This window comes from Pseudopipra pipra, chromosome 3 (genome assembly GCF_036250125.1).
Source record: "Pseudopipra pipra isolate bDixPip1 chromosome 3, bDixPip1.hap1, whole genome shotgun sequence".
In the NCBI taxonomy this organism is placed as follows: Eukaryota; Metazoa; Chordata; class Aves; order Passeriformes; family Pipridae; genus Pseudopipra; species Pseudopipra pipra.
This window is the reverse complement of record NC_087551.1, coordinates 41,081,478-41,106,845: the sequence shown is the minus strand read 5'-3', so window position 1 is coordinate 41,106,845 and position 25,368 is coordinate 41,081,478. Positions and strand designations below refer to the sequence as shown.

The 25,368-nt window shown below is 40.5% G+C and overlaps 1 protein-coding gene and 1 long non-coding RNA gene across 2 annotated transcripts in view; one reads left to right on the top strand and one right to left on the bottom strand.

Moving 5' to 3' along the window:
* MAP10 (microtubule associated protein 10) overlaps window positions 1–12,812 on the top strand; it is a 28,515-nt gene extending 15,703 nt beyond the window's left edge. The window contains exons 2-3 of the mRNA XM_064648819.1: window positions 1,238–1,294; window positions 12,688–12,812. The gene's annotated coding sequence lies outside the window, so the exon portion shown is untranslated. The remainder of the gene's footprint in view (window positions 1–1,237; window positions 1,295–12,687) is intronic.
* Window positions 5,904–25,368, bottom strand: part of LOC135411363 (uncharacterized) — a 34,361-nt gene continuing 14,896 nt past the window's right edge. The window contains exon 3 of the long non-coding RNA XR_010429112.1: window positions 5,904–12,227. This is a non-coding gene — a long non-coding RNA (uncharacterized LOC135411363). The remainder of the gene's footprint in view (window positions 12,228–25,368) is intronic.

The window sequence follows — 25,368 nt, the reverse complement described above, 5'->3', positions numbered from 1 at the left end:
TAACTCCTCTTCATTCCACCCAGTAGAACCAATTTACTTAATCATTGATTTGAACTTCCCTCCACTATTTCCTTTCACTTTTGTATCCCTTGATTACATTTTACCTTCTTACCAACATTTAAGGATTCTGTTTTCAAAACTGTACAATTTTCTGAATTTTCACAGGTGGACTCAGATTATATTTCCTCCAGATAAAAAGCTGCATCATCCTTTCCTTTTTAATTTTTAAAACTGTTTGGATTCAAGACTGCACTGAGTCACACACTTCATGCAAAAGACAGAAGCTTTGCAAAACTTCTGAGTTTTACATTCATCCATTTTGACCACACAGTCAGCACTTTCATGCCTAGAAAATAATTTTTAAAGAAAACATTTTCAGTTTATTTTTATCTGAAAAAGTACTATGTATTAAGCACCAGTATGAATAAAGTTGAGTGACAGACAAGTTGATAAAAGGCAGAAATTAAGTTTTATGTCTCAGCAAACACTGGTGGAGTCTATAAAATCTAAAAGAAGATTCTTCAGAGTGCAAGGAGAGTGTATTTCAAAAAAAAGATTTTGTTTGTTTTTTTTTAATAATCCAACATTTAAACAATAATATTGTTAAGAAAAGCATATGGCATACAACAGATGGACTAACATTTGCATTTCAGTAAAGGAATAGAGCTTTAAAAGTTATGGACATCAAAACCAGCAGCAGAATTTGCAAAGCCAGAACAGAACTGCAGCATGCCTTCCTTCATTGCTTATGCATGACTCCAGCTTTAGCAGGCTTAATAAATCATTCTGAGCCTTGTATTCATACTGAAATTTTAAAAAGATCTGTCAAATAGATAGTTCTTTAATTCTGTACTTAAAATTAATTGTGCTTTAACCAACCAAAATGTATCCTTTAAATACACACTTAAACATGGAACTATCAGAGTAAGAACTGCAATTTTAAATTTTAAATATGCCCCACTATGATATCTGTCCATTCCTGTTTCACAATAAAAAAGACAGTACTACCCATAAGTGTACTTTGCATTTTCTGATTCAGTTTGATTTCACCATTCATGGATAATTCATTAGATGTGATGCAAGAGCTTCATATGGTTTTTTTTTAATACCTTCCCTGTAGAAAGCTATTCCACAGCAGCTGTGTTAGCACAGAATACATTCCTGTGATGTGCTCTTTTTTCCATGGTCCAGGATAAGGAATTAACTTCTGACTAAACTTGGTTTCTGTTCTCAAAAGAGTGAAGTACAATGAGCCAAATCTGAAGCCGATTTGCTCAAGTGGTTTGGGATTTCAGTAAGTATTGCTTTAAGCATGGATATAGAGCTTATAATACAGTTCCTGTTACATTATTCAGTCTTGAATCTACTACAGAAATTGAATTTGTAACTTGTAAACAAAAGATTAAAAAATTCTTTACTAAGTCAGATTTCCCAAGTGCTTGGATTGGACGCTCCTTGGCAACAGCAAGAGCTTTGCCTTCTGAGTTACTCTCCCTTAGGCAAAAAGAGATGAGTTGCATGCTTTTGCAGTGTGGAGATATATTCATTTGATGTCAAGTTCTAGCTGGAACCTATCAGATTTAACAACAGAAGCGACTTTGAATTCCAGGAGTAAGTCCTTACTTAGTGCAAGCAAGGAGGAAGGGAGGTGCAGATCTCAATGTTGCAGATTGGCAACAACAAGGAGAATCTGTCATCTTACTAATACATTTAATAAGCATATTTTTCGAGTCAGCTATTCTTAGATTAATTTCCTTTGGATGCACCACATTTAAAGGTGTTAGCCCTCAGAGCTAAGAGGTTGTAAGAAGTTGTAAATTATGGAACAGATCTCCCTTCAACAGAAGACAAACTGGAGAATTTATCACAGAGCTAGAGCACAATGAAGCCTGTCTTTCAAAGATAAGCTGAAAAGACCTTTCCATTGGGAACTAACCACTTAGTGGAATAATGATATGCCAAGTTTTAAAACCTGTTTTATCTGGGACTTCACAAAGTGGCTGTACGGGGTGTAACTAAAGGTCCAGTAAAAACTCTAAGAAAAGGTCACATGTACAGTTGCCCTTCCTCAGTGTACTCCCAGCCTCTGCTGGATGCATTGGCCCAACAACACATCCTCACAACATGCTGATGATTCCTGCAGTGCTAAAGTAATAATTTCAGCCAGCTGCACCCCAGACACCCTTGCTCCATCCTTTTATCCTGTGGGAAAGCACACATGGGATTCTCTCGGATCCTGCTGACTTCCTTTATTTTCCAAGGGCCTGTGGTGGAAATACAGCTCTTCTTCCAAAAGAGAGATGGGAAAAGCAAAGGATGATTTACAACATACACTTTAGTTACAATTTTGGAAAAGAAATCATATCAGGCCAACTAGATTATAGCACTGGAAATACTTTCAGGCTGACCTAATGGTCAAGTTACCCCAGATCAACTAAGAAGGATTATAAGTTTAAATTAAGTTCTTTTAAATGATAGTTATTGTTCTCAGCAATCTACACAAACCATTACTCAGTCGTTATTTCCAGTGCCACTAAGGTGAACTTTGGAGCTTGAGACCACCATATGGATGCTGGATGAACACAAAGATAGGTTGGGAGCCTGTTAGTAGCATCCTTTTTGGCTGTCTTGGCTGATCAAGGATGGCACCCCGTCCATCTCTCAGGTGCCAAAGGCATGGGCACACAGTTAATGTTATTTTTCTAACTCACTGATTCTTTTCTTAAGCCCCTTCACTGGCATTGGCAATGATGTACATGCCAAAAGGACAATTGCTTCTCCACAAGCTCAACTGAACATGCTCTCTTGAAAGCAAGAGGAGCTCATTTATATGGATCAGCCAAGCAAATGAAGACCTGGAGTTACTGACAGCGTGCTGGTTTTAGAATAGCTGCTGGCAACATGAAGGCTCAGTGATCAAGCACCTCTATCCCATGTTCCCATAATGCCCCAACTTACTGTGAAGTTGTGAAAGACTGTGAAATGTTGCAAGACTAACCGAAGGAGAAAACAGATCACTAGGCCTTTAAAATGTCTTCATTTTTCTCTGTTATTCAGCACTAGTTATACAAATAGGCAGAATATATAGTTTTGCCAGTTTCTTTTAGCCCCCTGAGAGTCTCTTCCTATAAAAAGACATTTATTTTTCCCTTAGATACCTCAGAGTTCAGAAACAATACAAGTTATTCATCACTGTCAAGTTTTGAGCTTCTTCCTCTTTACAATAGATTTTCAAACAATAAATATTCATTTATTGACCTAGAAAAATCTGACTTTTTGCAGGCTTTCTCACAAATGGCAACAAAATCAAATACTGCATTTTCATCTGCGTATTCTCCACCCTCAAATATCCATCCTCTAAAAATACTACAGGTAACAATAGTAATAATAAAAAAAGTAGTCTGAAAAATAATTCAGATCCTTGTGTAACCTTCAGCAAATCAAGGCAGAAGGGTTACTGTGGGAAAGGCATTAGACCATGAGGGACCAAAACCAGGGTGGATGGGATAAACCTCCCTTGGGCAAATTGCCCCACATGGTTACTGAGTCACAAGGGTTTCATTCTTAACTCATAAATTATATCTGGAAAAAACAAAAAGCTTCATAGAGAATGTAGTTGTCAGGTAAGCAGAGAAGCAGAAACCAAACACTAATAAGTCCTTTTCAAACCAAACCAAATCAAGCAGCATAATTCCCTTAACTCTCCCTCAGTTCCCTCAGTACATGGAAACAAATAGCCAAGACCCACAGAAACATCCACTAACCCTCCACTCCACTGACCCATCATTGTGCCTTCACTCAAAGCAGTGACTTCTTCCCTGGGCTTTGACTGTCACCATAAAGTCAAGCCATGACCTCAACACAGTCATGGAGAGCTGGAGACCAGCAACATTGCAACATGACTGGAGCAGGAACTGACGGCCCCAAGGGCTGAAAAGGGGCTCTGGGCCATGGGTAGGGTGGTCCCAGGAAAGGCTTATCAGGGCCATTAAGATTTGTGGGTGCCTTCAGGGCTATGATACTCTTCCAAATACCTTTATCCAATAAAACATAGATCTTACCACTGCCAGGACATCTGGTGTCAAATTCAGAGCCTACACTTTGGTGTAGTCTTCCTACTGCCTTTCAAGATGAGAATGTCTAAGGGGTCTCAGGTCTTTAGCCCCATCCACACAGCTCTCTCTAGCATTAGATGCCCTCAGCCATGTGATGGGGAGCAGCTGAAGATCCTTCTTCCCCATCCAAACCTACCTGTGGCTGCATTTACTCCTAGTCTTTCTTTGCCTACTCTGGAGAATGGAGCCAGCACACAAATTCCCCTTCACTCCTCCTCTGTCACCCAAGATAGGGTATGATGTGGCACACCAGCCACAGGCACTTGTCAATGTACCACAGTGCTGACCCATGTAATAACCTGTCTGCAGATTGACCCTCTCAGCTTCATCACCACAGCATTTGGCATACTCTTTTTTCATAGCTTCCCACAAACCCAAGCAGGGGAACAGCAGTGACAGTACCATTTGCTATCTCATGGTACCAGGGGGTTTCCTGCAAATACAGTTTACTTAAATGCCATCTGCTCTCCCACACAGTCAGGAATGTTTTTCTTGAGTAAGGAGTTATCCTGGATCTAGTTTATGTAACCCTCTGAGGCACGCTAAGCCCAATGCCTAATTGTTTTTGAGATTAAGATATATTGTTTAGACAATCAGGGTCTAAAATTGTATGTTCTGAAATGTAGCTGTGGTTAATTATTAAAAAAAATAAAAAGTAGCAAGAAAAAAAAATTCTGCTATTTTCTTCTACCTTCGCCTCTGACTGAACTCCCCCAGTTTGTTTGTGCTAGCTCTCTTGTTTATAGGCAATGTGAATCTCACAATGGGTTGTCCCAAGATGCATTAATGATTTCAAAGCATTCTGTTCCTCTGTGTATTCCTCAGCCTTGCTAGAAGAGTGTTATTAATCACCTAACAGTCCCATATGTCTCCAAGCTGAAGAGCCCCATCACTCCCTCCAGCAGCATCTCCCTAAAGCCTCATGGGTGAGCCTGCCCATCCTCCCTGTGCCTTCCTCTGCTGACCCCAGAGTATGTACACATTGTGCTGACTTTTCAAAAGAAACGACTGCAGGTGCCTAACTCTTTGTTTATTCTGGCAAGGCTGAAAATAGCAACCACTAACAAATATTTTGCCCTTCACAAGGCTTCTCACAGAGATGCAGCTGTTATCTCATCCAGTAAAAGTGCCAACCCTAAGGGTAAAGCAGACACTTAATTAGGTTAGGATGAGCTTCAAAAAGGTGACTATCTAAAATTAGTACCCATAATTCTGTGTGGGCTCAGATCCTTACACTAAATCCTCATTTGTGTGGTAGGGAAAAATTATTTGAAGGTTTTTTTGTTTCTCGTTGATTGATGGCTCTGTTTAATCATCAAAAGCAGCATTTAAGAGGAAAAAGTATGGCTTTGTTGAGATGGACAGACCCCCAGGACATAATGTTAAGCTTCTGGGGAAAATATCACCCTCTGAATTCCTGAATTTACAAACCTGCCAAGGCAAGGTGCATACACAGAGAGTCTGCTGCAGATTTTACGGTGACACCAATGTGTTATGCAGAACTTTGGAATTTTTGTCTGCATCCTGTGAAAATCCGCACAACAAATGGTGGATCCTGAGACAGCTTTTCCCCAGTAAACTTTAGCACCCTAACACAAGGAGCTTCCTGTAATTAGGGACACAGTAGTTAGTGCCAAATTTTCAAGGAACAAATTTAGGTCAGATTCAGTTATTAATACACATCCCAAAATATGGCTATTTGGACAAATAGCCTCCAAAGTGAGATAAGCAATTTTATATTCTGAGCCTCTACCATCCATACTAAAAGGAAAAGTTGTTCAAGCACATTGCAATTGTTAATGAAATAACAATTAAAATAATACTAATATAGAACACAATTTGTTTTGGAAACTGAGCCACATATGAGAGCCTCACTAAGGAATTTCTATCTCACTATTCTGCTGCAATAGTGTCTACAGGAAAAGTTGCAACAGAAACTAAGCAAAAGGTCATATCAGAATGTTTATAATGCTATCACAAAGCTCCAGGTACAATCCATTAATCTGTTTTTGCAACACTCCATCATCCTTTTTTATATATATTCAAGAAGAGAGACATAAATCATGGGCCTCCTGAATTCTTTTCTTACATTACGCCTGCTCTGAAAGCAGTCTTGAAAGCTTGCCTCAAAAGTTTAGAAGGACAACTAGGACAGGCTGTCAAGACTATGTTTCCCTGCTCACATATATGAAACTCTTTCTAAAATTATGGGGTACTGCAGTCTGGTTAAGAGGCAAAAGGGATCAAGCCTGATTTAAAACACTTGAGGCTAAAAAATGTTTGATATTTAAACAGAAATTGCCTTCCTGGGATTTCTTATGGGGCATGTCAGTTATATCTGTAGTTTCGCATAAGCACGTAGACATACACGCAATAACTTACTGAAATTAAAAATAAATACACCGAGTCCTTGCATCAATCCTTGGAAAAGCGATAAAGGAGACTACAACCAAGAAGTTCTGAGTTGCTCAGATATTCTTTTTAACAGCTTTGACTATTATTGCATAGGTAGAGAGACGATTAGAAAGCCAAGAACCGACATCAAATAAGAAAAGACATCTCAACGTTCATCTCCAGCTTTTGATTGTCATACTGTTTTATTTCAAACTTGCAGACTTCTGTGCCCCGCTCTTGCTTAGGAAAATGCTTATTGTAATAAAGATGGAAATATTCGCCTGCAACTGCACCACGCAGTGTAAGGAAATAAAAGAAATTGCTTTCTTTTCTCTGGATAGATTCCAGCCTCTGTACATTTTTATAGTTAAAACAACAATAAACATTCAGGTCCCTCAATAAAATGAATCATTAAAATCCCACAGATTCTCCTCTCTCACCAGGGGAAGAAAATCAGTCTGAAAATAGGCATTGTTAAGGAAGATCCCAGGGTATGTATAGTAGCTTCTCATCCAGAAAATTTTTTGTAAAATGCTCGGGGCCAGGGCCATGGCTGTGCTTTTTTCATAAAAAGCATGCAATAGGAAATGTATGGACAAGCAATCAGGATCTAGGGCCACATATTATAGAAGTGTAATGTGCATCACAACCATCCCTTTTGTAACACTACAGCTCAGTCCATCAGCAAGGAGGGCTGGAAGAAGCTGTGGCTCAGAGCTCTTTCAGGCCAAAAGCAACACTTGTGGGTTGCTCTGTTGGCTTGGCGTGTACTGGAAGGTAGCTCATCAATAGGACCTGTCTAGCCCAGTTCCTATTGCTGTTGCAGATAGCAACACATAGTGCTGTCTGCACTGTGTTCCAGTTGCTTCAGTTAAGGCTCTTTACTTTGTTTCACAGTGCTGTGATTGATAACTGGATGGAATCCAGAGTTCCACTTGTCCATTATTACGAAATAATCAGCAAGGGCTATTTCAGGCATTCCTGACTGGACTGACTGCCAGGCATATTAAGCCCACCCTAACAGTTCTGTTTAAGGGCTCCAAGCATGGTCCATATTGAGCACACTGCGGGAAATAACTCCCCTGCTTCATGAAACACACAGCTGCAAAGGCTTCTGTGCCCAAGGACAGACAGGTCCTGATGTTATAACTCCTCAGAGAGCTAGGCAGGACACATCTGTTTCAGTTTTCAAGGACATACCTTGAAGAAATCACTACGTCACAGAATTTGAGAATTTCAACAGCAAATAACAACTCAAAAGCACTTATATTTACTTCTAACAAGGTGTGGAGGGCTAGAAAATAAGTAAAAGAAGAGCCTTAAAATGCTATGCAAGAAAGTAATCACTGCTAAATCTTGTCTGTAAAATATGCATGGCTGCAATCAACTGACAACTTCAGTCACAAACCTTACTGAGTCTTTTCCCAAAACCATCTCAAATTTCAGACTTCACAGTGAGAACAGTTGAACTTTGCCTAATATCTAGTTTTTGGCACAACTGATGAAGAGCTTTAATTATCAGATGCAAATAATTATTATTTCAAGACAAAAGGTAACGTATATAATCATTCATGTTGCAAAAGTACAGAAGTGGCTAGAGTTACACTGGGGAACAGTTTGACCCACCATCTTCCAGCCTTAAATTACATGAGGAAACTTCCCATTTTTATATTTTACTTTTACAGCTCATTAAATAACAATGTAATTGCTGCTCTGTTTCCTTTCTAGAACACGAATTCTAATTAATAGCAGTGCAGTAAGTTAATTTAATATGGTAATAGCTTCAGAATAGCTTAATTGTTGTCATTATAGAGCACCTGCAGATGTTCAGCCAATCAGCTCATTCATTATTTGACCATTCTCATGTATCCATACATGGAGAAAACTTTGCCTGCAGGAAGGGTAATGGAATGTTTCCAGAACTACTACTGGAAAAGCTTTGCCTTTTCTAAGGGCAAAAGGTCTAAGGGGAAAAGAGGTGGTTGTAGCTATATAGAAGAATTTTTTGACATCACTGACATTTTAGGAAATTGAACTATCTCTCAATGTCTGTAACCAGGATGTCATATCCTATACTGCCTTCCACCTGCATGGCTATTATAATTGTTTAAATTCAGCTTCATGTTGCAAATGCCCACAAGCTCTGTATAAGTCAAGACTGGGCCAATTCTGTATCATTTCAAGCAAATGCTTGTGTGGACATGATTGGGAATAACCAGATGGCATTATTCTTGCTCCTCTTAATGGTGCTTACTTAGATGAAAAAGGAGTTATTTCTGGGCACCTAGAAGGGAGAAACTGACATTTCAATTCACTTTATAATTTCAATCCCTCTCATCAAGAAACCTTTTTTATTTAAAGTGTTACATTAGTTATATTTGGACTACTGGCCTGCCATGTTTTTTCTAGTATTTGCCTTCCTAAAGACTGGTATTTTCTTTATGACTTGTATACCTTCAAGCTCACTCTGGAACTAAAAAAGGCAATAAAAATGAAGGACACAAGTTTCGTGGAAGTAAAATACTATTTCCAATATGAAAGTAAGGAAGCAGAGGGAAACAGAGTGCAATGACTTTTCATTGTCACTTTAGTTGGAAACAACATAAGTAACAACCTGGAATCAAAGAAAAATTGGGGTGGGTATGGAGCTTGTCTCATTCAACATTCCACTCCCTGCAGGGACACCTTCAAAGTGATTGCTCAGGGCCTTGTCCAGTCAAACTTTGTGTACCTCCAAGGATGGAGACCCTTCACCTTCCCTAGAAAATATGTTCCCATGCTGCATCCCTCTGGCTGTGACATTTTTATCAGCTGTACCGAGCTGGTGTTTCTCATTGCAGTGTGTGACTGGTGCCACTGCATGCCTGTCACTGTGCACCTCCGGTAAGAGCCTGGCTCCAACTCCTCAGCCCTCCTAACTGCAGGGAGCAATCAGATCTCCATGAGTTTCCTCCAGGCTGAACAAAGTCCCTCCATGTCACTATGCACTGCAATTGCTTCCATTCAGAAGCAAGTGTGCTTTTATTCTTGGCTAGAGCTTTACAGATTTGCCCGTCCTTGTTTCCACATCAGCACTGGTAGCTTTTCAGGACTGGCATGCAAGACTGTACTTTGCTTTCCTAAATTAGAGACTCTGCATGCTGGTAGGAAGCCAGCAGGAGATGCTTCCTCTCAGGCGGGTGACAGTGCCAATCAACCTACAAGTAGTACTGGGTGTCTGTATGAATGTGTGGCTCCTGGCAAGTGTAGGACCTGGGGCTCCTCTCGTTCCCAAATACTGTCTTTCCCAAAATGCTGCAGGCCCCAACTCTTTTCTCTGCTTGGAAATCTGCCTGCAGTTAGTGCTGCCTGAGCTGTCTCAGTCATAATGACTGAAATAGATGTAACCTTGTTTCCAAGGCATGCTGCAGTTACGTAAAGCATGAAAGGACTGTTCATCTCTTTGTGAAAGGCAATGGGAGTTCTTTACAATTTATTCGGGTTCTTACTCTGCAACTTAAAACTTACAGTGTTAATAGAGACTCTATCCTGATAGCCTTTAAAAAAGCAGGAGGATAGATGACCTTTGTGGCATGTGCTGTAAGTTTCTGCAGTGCAAGAAACATTACAGCACCATTTTTGGGAGAGAAGAGATGAATTTCTGGCAAAGGAGCAAGACTGAGTGAAACAAGCTGCATATGCCATGCAACCTTCTCTCCTCAGTAGCAGAGACCTGATTTTGCTCTCCGATTTGTTCAAATACAGTAAAGTAACAGCAGAATCCAGCAAAGGATAGACCCTTAATTCAGTAATATAAATGTGCCCTTTATTCTGCTTCAGTATAGATCATCCTTATCTATATATTTGACATCCAGGTTCACTTAGTCCAGGGACCATTGTGTCAAAGAACTATAAAAGAACATTCATTGTGATTTAGTTTTGTAATTAATCTGAGGTCCTTGGATCTAATTCAAGGCCATCTCAATCTCTAAGTTTTTAGAAGAGTTGTTCCTATTTTATACCAGCATGTGTTAAAGAAAATATTGGCCTCTTTTCCTGGAGCTGGACTTGTGCAATGCTTACATGTAAAAATAATCCCACTGAGACCCCCTTAGCTGCTTTGATTGCAAAAAGCCAAATGTTCCTATCTACTACACAGCAAGAAAAGGAGCAAAGGGCTCTGCAAACTGGAAAAAAAGATAAGACAAAAGCACAGATGAGATGGGAGAGAGCTTTGCCCCATATTCCTGGTGAGTTTGCAGAATTTCTTCCATATTTACACTGCAGTTTGATATCTGTTCAGAGGAGCCAGCCAGCAGTCCCTGGAAAAGGCATAACCCTTAACAACCAGCACATGTTTCAGTCCAAGTTAATGCTTCTTGCAGCAATGTTAGCAGCACCTCAGTGCAGCTGCAATTGCCCATTACAGCACAGAGCACCAGCAAAGCAGCTCCGGCAGAGAGGATTGTTAAGGGCAGGACTTACCACTTCTTGGGATAGTGAGCAACAGCAAGACAGTGACACTGCCACGATGGACTGCCAAAGCACTACTGGCTGGAACAGTGCCCTTGAGCCAAGAAGAGCCTGTGCCAGGCTCCATGGCTATGGGGAGGTGAAGCTGAAGTCTCCTGAGCAGCCGCAGTGCACACTGTGTACCCCAGCTTATCATTAGTTGCTGCAGGGAAGTCTCAGATTTGCAGCATGAGTCAGCTCCATAACTCTCCCGCTATCACAAACCTCTTCCCTCTCCAGGAAGATGCTTTGGGTTTATGTCAGTTTGCAGAGAATTTCAGATAGCTTCTCCTTTCTACAAAGGTAGAAATGTAGGAGGCATTTCACCAAGATGAGCAGGCACTAGCACAGAAGCAGAGAGGACTCCTCACGGTTCCACAAGTGCTGAAGTCTGACTACCTTTTGGCTGGCAACTAGGAAAAAAATGAGAGAGATATGCTTTCTTTGCCTCATTTTGCTCTCAGGAAAGATCTTGAAAGATCTAACTTCAGTAAGACTGGAAAACTAAAGAAAAGAGACAAGGGAGGTAGAATAAAGATGACCCCAAACTAACTGTTCACTCTCTCCTCTGTGATTCATTCCAAGTCACCCATCTGACCCGCAGACAGCCCCTTCCAGCATTTTCCACTGAATAAAGAATGCTCAGTCATCTACAGTTTCCTCCCTCACTGTGTGAGTGATTACAGTCCAGAATGGAAACATGAGGTCTGTCATGGCAGGGATGGTGAATGGGGGAAGCTATCTGCTACTGAAACAATTTAAAAAAAAAAAAAAAAAGAAAAGAGAATCTGCCAGATAAGACATGAACACAAGAGTCATTACTTCTCTGAGAAAAGCTACCTGTGTTTCATCTGCTATCTTAGTAATGTCTGAACTATCTCTAAAGGAAAGGATGGAGTGCTAGCATACAAACGAGAAAAGGATTAAGCTTTGTGTGACAGAAATAGGAGACACAGACTTTTGTGCCAACACACAGTAGTGACAGTCCTTTGCAACTGCCCTGTTTGACATCAACCCCTATGTGTGGTCTGCCCTGTGTGTGGACATCACTAGCCAGCTGGCCATGAAAGGGGGCTGACAGCCAGACAGATGTATCTCCACTGTAGGGGCCTTTGCAGAGGTGGCTGGAGCTGGAAGGAATGCACGGAAGTGGAACTGCTTCTTCTTTTTCTTTAAAAAAACACAAACAAAATGGGAGGTGTTTGCCTTCCTCTCCCTTTTCTGCATCTGGAAAGAGACAAAGGTAATATAAAATCTGGATCAAAAGGATAATAAATTTTCAGCTCCAATGAATTATCACTATCATGAATGTCATTATTTTAACTTAATGATGCATCTGAAAGAAACTACCAAGTGTGCACATTAATCTCTGTTAGTGCATGAGTGCATGTTAGAAAATAGAGAATAATCTAGCCAGTCTTCCTTAAATTTATAAGTCTTGTATTTGGAAAACCCTGCAATACTCTGAGCTTCTACATGCAGACTATAACATTTATTGTACCATACTGTATTTTGCTCCATCTTAACACAGTTCTGCAGCAGCCAGCAAAGAGTCTATTCAGAGATCTTCCCAGTAACAAATTTTCCAAAAGGAAATTCATTTTCCAGGGTCATTTTAAAAATATATTATATTCCAAGCTGTTAGAGGATATTTTTCTTTGAACTGATTTCAGTCTTTGTTCTCCAGCAACCAACCCACTTGCAAAGAGTATTTCCAAGACTTGTTATTCACATGCGAGATGCCAGCAGCACTGCAGAACCCACCGAAGATGTGGGATTTGGAATTGCTTCCCCAGGAGACTGACCCTGCCTCCATACACATGCCATTAAAGGTAACTAATTACATCCTGCATTTAGCAATCTGCACACAGAAGGAACGCTAACCTTGAAGGCTCTCCATTTTATTCTCTGGGAATATTTGAGCAATTCCAATTTGCAGCAAAATTTCAATGACTATGGAAAGATGCGTACATAGATTAAGTAATTGCTCAAGAGCTAAAACTGTTTCTTTTCATTCTCCAGTCAATTCTCAGACCCCTTTAAGTGATGAAAATAGAGTTGTGCCTTGGGATTTAGAATTATACCACATGATGCAGATTCAGCTAAAAATGCTTTAGCTGCTGGACCATGATGTCATGTAAAGCACACACCGATTCCCTGAACGACTGCTCAACCCTTAGACAGGACATTTCTTTTTCTGACTGTGATAACTGACTATGGGTAATGAGTGATTCACGAAGAGAGCAGCAAGCACTGTGTCATGGCAGCAAGAAAGGCTAAACCTGTTTATCCCATGGATGAGTTTGTTCCTTTCTGCTGTCTGCCAAGGGTGACAGATGAAACATTGTGTTAACCTGATGTAATTAAAAGATAGACCTAGGGGGAGACAGTACAAGCGACAGCTGTCAAAACATAGTTCAGGCACAATATTTAAGCATCTCTTATCAGTGTTTATTCATTCATAGGTTGTACTAATAGAGAAGAGCTTGTGTACAGCTGTAAATGCATGTCTGTACTTGGGAAGACAAACAGTCCTCCCAGGTTTCTTACAGAGCTGTGCAGCACTTTGGTGCTGGTTGTTAACACACCAGCTCAGTACTTCATATCTAAGACTGCCCCTAGACAGTGTTTTATATTTGCAGTGTGATGCATCACAGAAGTGGATCCCAAGGATTCTTTGCTCAGCAGTCCTGTTTCTCCATCGCATCACTCACACATTTGAGGACCCAATGGACTTCAGTCAGCAAAAATTGTCCCTTTGGATATCTTCAGCTTAGAAAATTTCTGGCTTGACAGTGCTGCCTTTGTAGTTAAATACAAGTACTACAAATGAGGAGTGTTTGGCTGGATTTTACTCTTTGTAGCTGGGATGGTCAGAAAAAACATTGCCCTGTCTTACAATGGTAGCTTGGGTGATTACTTGGCAGCCATCAATTGATAGGATTCATCTCAGTTTCTTCAAGCTCAGTTCTTAAGGAGAACTATAGGATTCAATCCATATTGAAAATAAATCTTCCACATTTCAGTCTGAGGAACAAATTGTAGTGTCTGAGCCACTTCTGTGGCTCCAGTCACAGGGAATCCTTCCAGGTACCCTATACAGCCCAATACAGGGAAGTGATATGTGATCCACTTACAAACTGCACGTGACTCAGCAACCACAGGTTTGCCATTCCTATTACAGCTCTACTCTGTGACAAAAAAGCCCTAGGTTATCCTTAGATGGATGAAGCTAAATGTCGTACTGAGCTATATAAACAGATTGAAAGAAATTTCTAAAACTTCTGCTCCATGAAATGCTGGTAAGGCAAGGTCTGAATTATTGCATCCAATTTTGGTAGTCCACTTCAAGGAAGAGATCTAGAGAAAGTGTGCAGCAGGTTATGATCAAAGGGAGGGGAGAGATTTAATCTGGAAAAGAGAAGGCAGAGGGGCAACTCTAAGCTTCATGTACATAAAATGCTACTGCAAAGCAGGGAACTGACTCTTCTCAATGCCTGTTGCAGTAGAACAGAATTAATGGCTTCGACTGCACAAGGGAGATGCAAATTTGACATAATGAAAGCTTTGTAGCGGGAAGGTTAGTTTAGCACTCGAAAACTGTGGAGAATGTGGAGTCTCCATCAGTGGTTTTTAAGAAGAGATTAGAAAACCACCTACTCAGAATAGTTAAGGGGAGTGGATTCAAGAAGCTTTCAGAGTCTCTTCTGATCCCATATTTACAGTCTGAGAAAAGGTTTTTTGGTTTGGTTTAGTAACAACTGTCTGGTTCAAACTCCTGCTGGCAGTGATGACATTCAAGAAAAGTGATGGGTAAAATATCTCAAAATGGGTGTTTCTACATTTGCTTGCATACTACTATGACCACTGAAACTCCTGAGTGGTTTCCCTTTGATTTTGTGATGACAATAAGGTTTAGACACACACACATACACATAAGTATGATACAGAAGGAATTAATGATATGCTTTTATAGCACAAACATTTCATTTGAGCACACACGATTCACGGTTTTCCTCATAATGATCTCAGTTCCATAAGTCTTGCTCATGCAGGTAATCCCCTTAAAAGTAATGGTACAGAACCCATGAAGGAAACAGTACAGCTCATCAGAACAGGAGTCAGGACTATAAGATTTGCAAGGCCAAGGGACCAGTTCATACCAGTAAGCTACGACTCTTGCATGACATCCTTGTAACTACTGGCAGCTGGAAAAAGGAAGATGCTATCTGGAATGAAAATCAGAGATTACTCAAAATTTATTTTCCTGCTGCCAATGAAAATACCAACATAGGAGGCCAGATTTAAAAAAAGAACACGTGTCAATATGCGGATATGTATGTGTTATCTTTTAACACTGAGTGTTCCCTGCTGCTGTATGTAATTTAAAGATCTGTTGCCATCAATAACTTATCTATCCAGTCTTGCACTCCATTACATCTTACTGTTCTTATTTTCAAGGACAGTTTCACATTTTATACATATTTTTGTAAGGGAAGTCCCTGCTGTACTTTTCCTCTAATGCTTTATTTTCTTCTGAACTTTTGACCTAACTATAAAAGGATTTTAGGTTACAATATTTACTGCATGTATCAAGACAAGGTCTCACCTGAAACTTCTTCATCATTCCTTTCCCACACCTGCTCCCCTAGGCTCCACACAAGACATCAGGATTAAAATTTTTGTACATGATAGTACAAAGTGAGTCACTCTTTGGAAACTCTTTCTGCAGTTTTAGTGGTAGTGTGATGTGCCTTCACAAAGGCCAGACCAGAGGAATCTCTGGTTTATGCCTCCCATTTGCCCATGCAGCACACATTTCAGTATGCATTACACACTGGCAAGGGATCTTCTGGTCTCAAAGCATAATTCCCACTGTGGGCATTAAATGAAATGAGCAGGTGGCAAGAAGTTCAAAGCAAGTGAGAGATTCTTGATGATACAATACGTGGTTAAGCTGCAAAGCATCCTAGCACAGGAATACATGTAAAAGTGTGTGTATGTTCAAAACTGGAAAATTCCCAATGAAAAATCTGTTAAGGATTCCTGAATACAAAGTTACCACCATTGCCTAAGGGAGTACCTGAGTCAAAAATCTCTGAATCCTGGGGGAGAATTCTGTGGAGGGATCACTACAGGCTTGCTCTGTTCTTATATTCCTCTTTAGGCTTCCCCATTTGGCTATCTCTAGCAACAGGAATAGGTGAACCTTTCATCTGACTTGGGTGGCTCTTTGCATTTTCTTACATAAACTGCCTGTAGCTGATACAGGATGGACTCTGCCCCATACATTCTACTTTCCCACTGGCAGATTACTGTCAGCTACAAAGCTGACAATATAATGCAGACCCCAAGGAATCTCAGGTACCCAGCATAGGACCTACTTTGTGCCAAGAGCGCAGCCTGTCACATGCTTCCATCACAGAGCTACACCTCACTCACACACCCCCACAGTGCATCCAGCCAGCCTCAAGGGCAGTGGCTGTGCCGAGTGGTTCCACATGGCATAGAGTCATAGAACCATAGGTTTGGGTTGGAATGAACCTTAAAGATCATCTAGTTGCAACCCCCCTGCCATCGCTGGGGGTTTGGAACTGTACAGTACCATACATTGGGGGTTCCTGGAGCAGCATGGACACCAGGATGCTGCACTGTAGGACAGGAGGTATCTTGGCAGGGAACATTGCTCAGGAAAGGCACACAGCAGTCAGAGGCACTCTCCCAGCTGCAGCCTAAGACATGTCCCCACCTTATCATGTAATCCAGTGTGATCATTCTGGAACACCCTAGGTCCAGAATCTGTGCCTTGGTCTCTCCTGAAAGTAATGTAGACACAAATACTTAGTGATATCACCTCTTGGACTTGACATACTTTCAAAGACACTCGGAAAACCAAACAAAAACCCCTTGTCATAGGGACTACCCTCTTGCTAACCCACAGCTGAGGCTTTTGAAATCTGTGGTTCCTGGGTATTTTGACTTGGTTCTAGAAATGCTGTGATTCCTACTGATATCAACCATAATCCCTTAATTCAAAGTCATGCACAGACCATGCATGGTGGGTAGAGAGAACCAAGAGAAGAAGGTCTCTGCTAAGGAAATGACCAAGCCATTTCTTCAGCAAGAGCAATGGGTGTGCCTCACATAGTGTAACTAGACAGATCTGTTTAAAACACAGTGCAGAGATTAAACAGCTGCCTACCGTGTTGGTGCTTGCTTTTTGCTACCTTGCCTTCTCCTCTCTCTTATACAATGAGCACTGTGGAACAAAAAGTGCAGCCAAAGCAAACATCAACTTAGAAAAGAGTTTGAAATAGGAGAGTTGAAAAGGAGGCTCCCAAATTCACAAGAAAACACCTACCAGGTCTTCAAAAGCACTACTGTGATGACTTTTGCCTCAGCCTATAGACAAGGAACAACCACAACCACCAGAGTTACAGGCCCAGCCTTGAGATGAGGAACCTGGTCCCCATCACTGGGTCTGTGCTGCATCACTTCCTTGGGAGATCAGCAGTGGAGAGTAAGCACTCACCCCATGAGCATCTGATGGCTCTTACCAGTGAATATATATGAGACCCAAATTACTAACTTGAGATGAATGTCAGTGAGAACAGTTAATGCAAGCCCCTGTGACATAAGTTGCCTTTATCATGTTAGGGGAATTCATTACTTATATTATTCTGGGTATACTGTGTCAGGTTGTGTTCAGCCTCAGATCCCTGCGCCCTTGTCAAAATAGGCTATTTGGAAAAGCCAATTTCAAAACATTTCCTAAAGAACAAACTCTTATTTGTGCATATTTGTCCAAACAGACTTAAAATGAATTCCCAAGTCTTTGCAGACTTCACACAATTCATCAATTTCTCATGATCAGTCTGGGGAGGTGCAGAGGAGGCTCATGATACTTTCATGTTTTCTCATTAAAAAACACCCATTGGTACATTAATAAGACAAGAGCATCTCAGCAGGACATATAGCTATGTGACATTTCAAGCCTTTTGAAGAAAATGCACAGAAAGGAAATGAACCCCAGCAGCTAGAGCCAGCAAGAAAACAAGTAAATGAGCTTTTCGTGTGGAGAACAAAGAGGTAGGGTGCCAGGAATGGAAAAAGTGAAGATATGACAGAAAAGGGGATATCATTTGGCCTGAGAACCTCATTAGTATCAACAGACTTGAAAGAATGAAAGATTTCAGAGGCCAAACTGTTTTGATGCGTCCACCTTACTTAGGCTAGGATAAAAAGCACAATCCTGTTCTTTCCAGTGGATCACACTCTGTAGTGAGCCCCATTCTGAAAGGGTTAAACAAACTGTTTACATTTATCGAGTGTATGTATTACACCCTGTTTATTTTTGAAATTTTAGCTTCAGAGTAGCCCTGTAGAGTAGGAAAAAGATGGAGTAAACCCCATCTCATAGGACATCAGAGAGCAGTATTCCTCAATTTTGTTACATATCTCTTTTTTTTTCAGACATGCCTGTCTATTTGGGCCTATCCACCCACATGTGATTATCCTTCCCTTCTTTCCAACAAACTTCATCTGAGACCACACAAACCATGCCTACACAGCTATCAGCAGTAAATCCCCTGCTTTGATGCTACTGCCATGTTGACCAGCACTTCTCCACTGGGAGCAGCTGCTAAGCCCCACCAGACTGTGGGAGTGAAAGGCATCTGCAAACGCTGGCTACAAGTCTAAACACTGACTGCCCTGCTCTAGAGCATGAGCAGCTGCTGGCAGCAAAAGCAAATAAATGCATGCTTTCCAGAAATATTTACTAGTAGTGAAAAATTGTTTTTAAAACATAGATTCAGCTGTTCAAGATTGCCTTTCCATGAACCCCCCAGTTTGAGAACTATAAGTTTAGTGCGTACCTAGCCTAATGCATTCCCTACCACACTGAACCTGTTTCACCTTTATTAGAAGGGCATCTCCCTCTAGCAAAAGGAAAGCAGAAGCCTTTTTATGTACTCACTTCAATAGTTTTCCCTTATTCCCATGTGCTTGACAGCCATCCTTCTAAGTAGCTCCATACTTTGTTAGCATACTGGATTTATTAATCCCATTTTACAGTTTGCCAGACTCTCCCTCTATCCCCTCACTTTGACCAAGCAACTCAACTTTTACAGTCAGAGGTCGAGAAATACCTTAACGTCTTATACTTTCCATCCTATGCCCTCAGGCCTCTTAGATATATTTGCATATTTTTGGCATATAACTTTTTGGGAGTGTTCCCATAAAACACATCATATTCTTGCTTTTTTTTTTTTTCAATGTAGGAATAAAATGCTCTCACAGTATGCCATATATCATAACTAAAGCTTCCAATTTGTTGTACTGTTTTGGAAATTTTCACTCAGCAAACTGGATAGTATCTATTTTAGCTGCCTAGAAATACTCAAGTACAACAGTACAACATACACTTCCAAAACATTTTCATACTGGTCTAAAAGAATCCACATTTAGTTTCTGACAAAGTACAGGGTATTTTACTTGCATGACTTGGTCAAATTGCCTTCAGATCTTTAAACAATGTTTAAAAAATGCTTCAGTTAATGTTAAAAAGGCTTCAGTACTATAATCTTATAAAACATACCTCAATAAACAAATTTCAATATATGTGGATACATTTTTTTCAAATAAAGGAAATCAGAAACTGAAGTTGCTGGAACTTGCCATAAAAACAAAACCATAAAAAATAATTAAAGAAACTGTATTGGTAAAAAGTAAAAATACAAAACTTTTAATTAAAAGACCTGTTTTTCACCTCAAAGAAAATCCCTTCAATAGTTTTGGGACTTGTGACCTTTTAGGGTTGTTTGATTTTCATAAAAATCAAGCACTTTCATTTATCAAAATTTTTCATGAGGAAAATAAGCAATTCCCTGACCAGTTCTTTGAAGCATCTTGGATTATCTATCCATATTTGTCACGTACAAGAAAAGAATAAAAATATCCCACAGGTGGCTTCTTCCATACTGACTGTAATATTAGCAGGCAGATGCAAATAATTAATTTGTGAGCTGATATTTATTGTCTTTTCAAGGTGATTAGAAATGTGTGTGTGTGAAGTAATGGAACTTACTAGCCTGAAGGAACCATTTGGCCCACCCAGCCCAAAGTACAGCACTCACATCCAGAAAACCCAAAAACAACTAACAGAAAAAAGTATGAATGGGAGGCATTTGGAAATAGTATTCCTATATCAAAGTTAAGTTGAAAGAAAATAAATACACAGCTGTATTTCAGTATGATACTAAGAAACAAAGTGATTTTTAATACAAAATGCTTCAAGTTGAACCTTTGGAGTTCAACTGCAAATAAACTTTTGTAAGGGCTCCCACAAATCCAGGATTATATTTGCAATAGAGCTGACAGTCAGCAGAGCAGTGGTTTACAGTTTGCTAGACTGGCAGGCCAGAACTAGAGATAATAAAGTAAGCATATTTCCAGAAAACTATAACCCGCAAAAAGAATGGTTTAGGTAATATCTAAGCTTGTTTTTCTCAGATGCACAATCAGAAAATACTATTTCCTGTGCCAGCTCTTAGAGAAAAAGTATTCATATTTTTCTTCTTTAAAGTTAGGCTAATCAGGGAATGTATTATTAGTAATGTTCTTCGTACAAAATTCTGATTTGCTGGATTGTCACCAAAAAATCTCTATAGATACCAAACATGCCATTGGTTTTGATGAGAAATCAAACTAAAAAGTTCACTGACGTATTTTCTTTCCATTAAAAAAGAAGTGACTTTCGTGATAGTTTAAGGAAGCTGACAGTCCATTTCTACTCAACAGGTACAAAGTGAGCAGCCTCCACATCCCTGGTTAATGGCAGAAACCCTGAGAAGTGCTTCTATTTTTAAGCAGAGAGACTGAATGAAGAAATTGTCTACGAGGGTGCCAGGCTAAGGAGAAACTGCTGGTAGATTGGACATTTGAACAAATGCTTTCAAATTGCTTCCCACCTAGGACTAAATGGCACTATTTGGATAGTAAATTGGAATCAAAACCACACCTATTGTCCTTCCACTGTTCTGAGCTTTTTATAATGTCCCCCTTCAGAAACTGAAAGCCCACATCACTTCTTCCAAGAAGCCACATCCTATATGCATTATTTAAATACCCTTGAATTATGCTTGTGGCAATTTGAAACTGCTGCAGAAAAAATCCAGAGCAGGGATATAATGAAGGTAGTTAAAAACAAGGAAGACAAACACTGTACAATACCACACAGCCTGCTCTGGTGAGCAGCATATCTGGGAGGAACTCCATCGTGCTGAAACTACAAGCTGAAATACTAATATGGGGCTGGCCCAGAGAAATAATGCATCAAACAGCAAGAAGGAAAACAGGGCATAAAATCATATTGGTCTCAACTGCTGTGTGCTGAGAGTACTGCTGCTCTCTAAACCACAATTTTCTGTAGAAATGTTTTATGGCTATTTCCCTATCTTTATTCTTTATTTTTTAACTGTTGACACATGGGAAATTTGAACTATCCACTGCCAGTTTCCAGAGCCATCTAGTTTACATTTTGAGTCAGGCTTTATATGTGTATCCTATGTATGTCCTCTACATATCTTTGCAATGCCTTGGACAGTTTAAACAAAATTTGACATAGAGGCTGACAAACAAAACCAAACAGGCCACTGGGTAAGGGAAGAAGACCACCAAGTGTGTGATGACTGAGGGAATGGAGGTCAGGCAATTTCAATATTAATGGCCACAAGGAAGGTAAATGGGAAAGTGAGACATTCTTAGTGCTCCAACAAGGGCAAAGTCTTAACTGCTGCAATTGCAGTTCAGTCACAAGAAACAAATCCAAGGAGCTCCCTTTGAAACCAGACCTCAGTTTATGGTCACTGGATTGTCAAGTGCCACTGAGGACCCAAAAGGGGGGCTTCCACATAAGCACTCTTGATGTGTCTCCTGATCTGTGCTTGAAGCCTGGACACAACCGTGGAGAAAACTTTCCAGTAGAACCAGCAGTAAGGGAGGGCACTAGGTTATGCTTTTATCTCCCATCCGTGCTCTCCCCTTCACCTCACCCTATGCCATTCCCTGGGAACCTTTGGGAGGGTCTGTGCCATCTGAGTTCAAAGTACCATACAAAGTTCCTTCTTCTCCCACATGTGTCATTCCACAGTTGCATTACTGCTTTACATAAATGCGTGTACAAGAATTTAAAGTAAATATTCATATTTGTATTAAATACTAAATATTAAATAACAAATATCTGGTCAGTCAGACTCCTTGTAGGCAAATATTTTAGTACATAGTATTGGGCGGTGCTTCACAGTTCCCTGCTGTCCTGTTGAGCTCACCAGTTGGTAAAGGTGGCAAATCCTTGTTAACGAGGGGTCCCAATATAGAAAATTCAATGGTCCAAACAGAGCAGAGAAAGAAAGGAGCAATCCACATCCTCTAAATATGTGAGATGAAAAATCAAAACATCAGATGTGTCTTGTAGTCCCAAAATGAACAGAACTGCTTTTCTTCATTCTCAGAACCTCCATTAGTGGGAATTACTACAATTGTCTCAATATAAACAAGAAGTTCTATGGGCAGCAAAGCTACTCAAACCTATTTTACTGTGAGCTGGTTTTTTGTGGTTGGATTTGCTGATATTTAATAGGATGGGAGAGCTGCTTATATAATCTTTTGCCATCATACTGTTTTTCTCCTGTGTGCTCTCTGGTGTCTAAAATGGCACAAATCTGTAACAGTTTTTATTTTTCTTGTGGAGACACTAATAAGGGCTCTCTCTCCCCTCTTCTTTGGCTTCCTCCTGAAGCTTGTAAGATCACCCTCCTGCTAATCTGTCTGAACCTATTGGTCCATCTCAAAAGGTGTTCACTGGGCAGATGGGCATGATTCCAGAAACCTGCTTGACTTAAAAAAATGCTGTCGGAAGACAAGACAGTTGTGTCTATTTTTGCAGCTTCATTAAGAAGTAGAAGATGCACTTGTACTCCTTCACACTGTACTGAGATGTAAAAAAAATCCAACACCAGAAATATTTTCAAAATACACTCCAAGAAAACAGCATGACACAGCACTTGTGTTCCCAGATGAGAAAACTCTCTGTAGATTTTCCTACAGTCACGCCATTTGTGGGATTTATGGTTGTGTTTTGTGGTTGCTGTGAGATACCAAGGAGTCAGAACTGGCAACCTCATGGAGTCAAAAAACAAAACACCCACATCCACCTCCACCCCCAAACCACCAGACTTACAGCAGGATTGAATTGTTATTTCTCGATTAACTGCAGGACTCGCACTTTCTGTAATTTGTCTGACATTTTCTTTGCTATTTACAGGCACCCATCTTTGATTTCACTTAAACAGTTCCTTCCCTGGCTGAAGGGGCAGGAAATATTTCTTAGCAATCTACATCATCCTGTTCTTCAAAAGCTTGATAGTGCAACAAAAATTGAATCCTAAATGGTCGGTATTAAATGAATTGGCGGAAGGTCTCTATAGTACAATACAGTAAATCAATACATACTGCATGACAGTGACTCCAGAATTGTGGAAAACTCAGAAAGTACTGTAGGAACTTTCTGACAGCTGTATGTATAAGCAAGGACTTTTTGTCCACAGAGCTAGAAAAGCCAGATAAAAAGCCACTCCTTCACAGACTCAGGACAGTGAGAACAGGTAAATGTAAATCCTCTGTACCAGAATAGGGAAGATAACAAGTCTTTTTTTGTTTCACATCCTCACCTCATAAGAAAAAGCATAGAATATTTTGACTCTGTTGATAACACCTACTGGTTTGAGGACAGTCAGTTTCTATTAATGGGAATGAACTCACAGCCAAGCAGAGCCAGCTGTGTGCAGTGCTCTGTGGTGTTGGCCTTGCCTTTGAAGAACACCAGTGAAAGGCTGGTGACTGACTGTTTAGCTATTAAACGCTTAAAAGAACGGGGGAGGAGGAGTTCTGAAGAGCTAACATTTTGGTTTATGAGTCCTGACAGGTCGCAAGCAATACTGTTGCTCTGTTTTTTATAACAAAATTAGACCTCTCAAGGTAGTCAGGGCACATGTTGACAACTCACACTGGGAGCAGTGGGCAGAGATGCTGAAGAGAGAGCAGAGGCCTTACATGCTCTGTATCCAAGTGCAGTGCAAGCATGTCAGCACTGCAAGATACCTTCCTGCAACTTAGAGCCTTGTACAATACAAAGACTGTGCTGTTTTTCCCCTCCAGAACTATAATCTGCACATGAAAAAAGAGAAAAGATAATACCAAATCAGGTCCATGCCATACTCAATTGCAATTGGAGAGATGTATTCTCTGAGAGCTGCTCAGTTCTCAGACGTGCTCAGCCTGTGATTGCACAGTGGGGAGAGAAGAGCAAGACTATCCACCAAAGGAGACATCATCCTTTGACTGCAGCTGGGACCACTGGTAAGCAAGAGATGTAAGTAACTCAGAAATTACAACTTATGTCAGTACACCCATGAAGCTGAATGGATGATTTCCTCCTCTCCTGCATCAGAGAAGGACAGAATAATCTCAGTTGGAAGGGAGCCACAGGGATCATTGAGTCCAACTCTTAAGCAAATGGTCCATATGGGGATCAAACCTGCAACCTTGGCATTATTAGTACCATGCTCTAACCAACTGAGCTAATCTCAGGGTCTGCATGATCACTTCAGTCTTGAAACATGATTAAAATGTGAACTGAACACAACACTGAACAGGACTGTATTAAAGAAAAAGGGAAGAGTTTCTGAGACCCTTTTCCTGAACCCCCTCATTCCAAATGTTCAAAGGGGAAAAAGTGACCTCTTTTATTGCACCACTCTCTTTTGTGATTCTGGGCAGCCTGGGGAAGCTACTTCACGCAGCTTTGAGAATTAATGCATTTCCCTGTGTTGCAGACCTTACCAGAAACAATTTCCTCCAAACGAAACTGACTGAAAAAACACTGGTTTTACAACCCAAACAAACAAAAACCTTGCTGTGATGAACCACCAGCAAGTTAGTCCAGAAACCACAATATTGAAATATTTATGCTACTTTAGTCATTCATAAAAGTAGGAGAGATTACTCTGACAGGGAGTAAAGTGGTTAATAAAATTATAGGTAATAAAATCATTCTCCTCACGGGTATTTTTTCTGTGAGATGGAACAGATGCAACTAGAGTTGCTACAATAATGTATGCTTTGGTATCTTTAGATGACCAGTTCAGCCAAGGTCAGGTTCAGACTGATCCTACCAGAGCCTCTTCTGTGCCCAGTTATAACTGATGGGGCATTTTCTTGTGGGTGGCATCTCTTCAGCACAGCAGGCAGAAGTGAAGCAGAGGTGCAGAGAGTACAAGTCAAAACAGGCAGAGGGTAGGGGGGGAAG